Below are 4,000 nucleotides of genomic sequence, written 5' to 3'. Positions count from 1 at the left end.
ACTTTGTCAAAAGCTAACAACTATATCATAGGCAACAGGCAGATAATAACAAAATAGATTGTCACTTACAAAAGCACAGGTCTCTCTGAACTAGCTCGCATTTAAGGTGACGCTCTGCCTATCCCTAATTAAGTGATGCCTTAAACTTGTTTTGACTGTCTCAAAAGGACAATGAGTTGAAGCTTGGGTGCTGCTGATGCTTGAGATTAATAATGCAAATGGGATGCAGCTACAGGCTGAAGTTTGAGGTTGTACAACTTTTTGGGTGCTAATCCATCACCCTGTGTGGTTCAACTACTTTTTTTTCCAAGGTGGTTAGTGTCACCAGAGCTAAGTTCAAATGGGACAACTATACACATGATATTAGCACCAGAATTTATTGCTTCTGGGCACCGCATTTGAATATGTACCTGGGATCACAGCACTGTGAACTGGGTTGGAGGAGTCCCACCTGGCGAGGAATCTGGGAGGGGGTCAATCTGCTAGCCCAGGACTGCTCCAACCCAGCTCAATGTGCTGCGGAGGGGCTGGTTGGGACACAAGGGTGCTATAGTGTTGAGCTAGCCAGCAGGCAGCCCCTGCACTGAAGCACCCTCATGCCCCAACAGCTGGGTCAGCATCTACACATGAGTTGCTGCACAAGAAAAAATTCTGTCACAGGATAGGACTTGTATTTACAAGTACTAACTTGCTGTGGAATGTATTAATTTCCTACAGCCCAATATGGCTGCATATGTAAATGCCAAGACATTTGCTGCAGAGCTAATTAGGCAACTCCACAGTATATGTCTTGTGTAGACATGCACATGGAGCAGCTTGAGTGGAATAACTTGAACTAGATGTCACATCCCAAGGCTACTTATATTGTTCCAATTCTTGATGCTAGTTGTTATTGTTATTAGAGCCAGATCAATCTTTGTTGTAAAGAAGTCTTCTTTATATTTATCATCAATTCTCATTACTACAAACATCTGTAATTCTTAAGTATCTTCCAAATAACTTACTTAAATGAATATCAACACATGGGCTTTCAGAAAATAATCAGTTTGAGACCTGGCCATTTATTATTTGGGGTATGTAATTCATGACTTAAGTCTCCTAAGATTTTTCCAATTCTCTGTCCAAATGATTGAAATCTTTGAAACAGGAAAATAATGAATAATGAAGAGCAAATTATGAATAATCCACAAACAGTATTTAAAAAAGAGTCTTAAACTATTCCAGGAGAAGACTGGAATATATGTTTCCATCTTTGTGCAGTAGTATAGCTAAAGTTGTATTCCACTCTATTGGAAGAGGAAATAACTTAAAAGGCATAATATTTTTGTCTTTTGATTGTAAGTAAAAACCTTACTTTGTACACTTTGTAACACATCCTTACCAGCACTCTGTGTCCCTTTCATCTGACTGTTTGCAGCCTGTTTGGGTGTTCCCGGTTTCGCCTCTGTGTCTTGCTCATGCTGATTACATAATGACATACTCATGATTCCAAGGATATTGTTGGCTGCAGGTGTTTAAATCAACTGCTTAGCTTTTCTGTTTCTCAGGAGGATCCTCAGAAAATGTGGAGATGATGGCTGCATTTTTCACTATAAATTATGAAATGATATCATTGCAAATCTTTTTGTTGTCATGATAACAGCGCAAAACATTGTAAATTTTAGAACATGTGATTTCCATATAAGCAACAACCTCTGATGGGCAGTGTATTAATGTAAAGTTTCCCTGAAACTAATATTAATTATAAATCAAATATAAATAATTGCAGGGTCATTTAAAAAATCAAATTAAGTTGTAACACCTTGAGTTTCATTGAAATCCTATTGCTAGTTTTTCTACAATAATTCTTAAATAAATTATTTCCAACATCCATCAGTCAGCTGGTAAAAAAATATAGTATTTAAAATATTTACTAATGGACCACTCACCATTTGCTAAGCAAAGTCACACTATGAATATCCATAGTTACTCTATTGTTCAATAAATCAATGTATTTTAATGGTATCACTACTTCTTTTCTTTAGTAAGAATCTGGCAGTTTGCACCTAGCGTTATTTGCTCTTCACAGTACAAATGCCATTAAAATACAAGTAGCTAAATATTTACTCATTACATTCTTCCATATGTTACTAGTTTAATCTATTTACTTAATCATATGATGTGCAACTGCTGCATAGGAAGATGATCAATGATTAACTAAATAACTATGGGCTACATTATATCCTCAGAACAATCCCATGGATGACTCAAATCAATTAATCAAACGAAAAGGTCTCTTGTTTCTTAGAAACAGGACCATGTGGAAAGATAATCTCTTCTAACCCAAAATAATTCCTTTTCTGACCCACAGAAGCCTCTCCTGCATCTATGTTGCTCTGCCGTTTTGATGCCATTGAGTCCAATCACAAAATAAGTTTCTTCCATGGAAAAAAATCAGACAAAAATATAAAAGACATTGTTTTCAAGGTTATTGGTAATGGAAACTTTCATATTGTCCAAAAAAATTTCCACAAGATAAAATATTTTTCAGCCAAACTACGTGAAAGCTGATAATATTTCAGTTTTTGGTCACTTTTTTCACATTTTCAATTTCCCAACAAAAATTGTTTAAAAAAATTAAGGAAAACAGACACTTTTCTGCAAAACTTTTTGGTCACTAAATAATACAATGTTTTCATTTAAAAAAATGATGTGATGAAAAGGGACATTAAGGATTTTCTTTGTGTAATACATACTGACCTTGATTGTACTGGAGTTCCCCTTTTTGCAGTATGACTCACAGTTCCTTTGCTCCTTAGATAGAGAGTCTGCGGCAAGCATTGGGAGGAACACAATAGAATCACATCTCTTGTGTGAACTAGTTTGCTATGAGGGATGTGCAGACTCTCAAATTCATTACTAGGCTTCTGAAGTGTCATTGCCCATCACTACTGATGTGTTGAGAAGAGAACTGTTGTATCATCTGACTGGTCCAGAGTTAAATCCTCTTCCAGCCTGAAGGAATGATCTATAGGAAAAATCAAAGTGATGTTTGCAGCATCTCCTGGCCTGTAGGCAGGTTCTTGCTGAATGACCTGACAATTTGACCTGTGAGCATTATACTACACACATCAATTTTTAAAAAATGTCTAAAATTGCACTATAAGTTTTCTTTAGTATGAATTTGAAAATACATAGATGCAAATGTATCCAAAAACAAAGTAATTGTATCCATGCAAATATAATCACAAGCACAGTAGCTAGGAAGGGCAGTGAAAGCAAGAGCTAACATAAAAGGATTCCTGAATAGGGACTGACTAAGCAGGGGTGTCCAAATTGTGCCCTGAGTGCCAAAAGTGACATGGAAAGCCTCCACCTGTGTGGCACATGGGAGATTAGGGAAGGGAAGTCAGTACAGTGGAAGATAACGGAGAAAGCAAATTAGAAAATTGGGCAAGGGGCACAGGGCTGGAAGCAGAAAGCAGAGTAATAATCCAGGCAGGGAAAGGGGATCAGGGTGGCACTTAGGAGGGTGCAGGGCTAACTTGTGGCCACAAAGATTGGCTCCCACTAAAGCATAAGTTTTAGAAGTTAAGAGTGGAAGGAGAAGAAATAACAGCAGAATCATATCAAGGCACTTAAAGTATTTTCACTTTTTCTTGAAGTACTTTCACCTCTTATTCCTAAAGAGGTCTGTAATCATTTACCTGCAGTACAACACCCCCTGAGCCTAAGCTGTTCAAGTAAGGAAGTGGCAAAGCAAAGGTGGGGCAGTAGAAGTCAGGTTTATTGCATCATGGTCTTGGCTGCTTGGAATTTGTTAGTTTTCTGCGGTCTTGTTATCTCAGGGCAAACACTGAAAAACAATGATTAAAAAAGAGCTAAATTACTTTAGAGCTAGAGACCATAAATAGAAAAATCTCAAAACGCTACATAGAAATCTAGAGTTTTATCAGTCAGTGCTGCGGGAATTCGGGGCACAGGTGGTATTCTCTTCCATCCTACCAGTGAATGGACGCGG

At 37.5% G+C, this 4,000-nt stretch overlaps 1 long non-coding RNA gene across 1 annotated transcript; it reads right to left on the bottom strand.

Annotated features, from left to right (window-relative positions):
• Positions 1 to 873: 873 nt before the first annotated feature.
• LOC109305953 lies at positions 874 to 3,874 on the bottom strand. Its single transcript, XR_002099784.1, has 3 exons — positions 3,687 to 3,874; positions 2,740 to 2,994; positions 874 to 1,589 (listed from the first exon to the last, which is right to left on the bottom strand). It is a non-coding gene; the product is annotated as an uncharacterized LOC109305953 (long non-coding RNA).
• Between the last annotated feature and the right edge of the window lie 126 nt (positions 3,875 to 4,000).

Source organism: Crocodylus porosus, unplaced genomic scaffold (assembly GCF_001723895.1).
Source record: "Crocodylus porosus isolate Cpor-Errol unplaced genomic scaffold, CroPor_comp1, whole genome shotgun sequence".
NCBI lineage: Eukaryota > Metazoa > Chordata > Crocodylia > Crocodylidae > Crocodylus > Crocodylus porosus.
The sequence above is the reverse complement of the archived record's forward strand: the minus strand, read 5'-3'. Positions and strand labels throughout refer to the sequence as shown.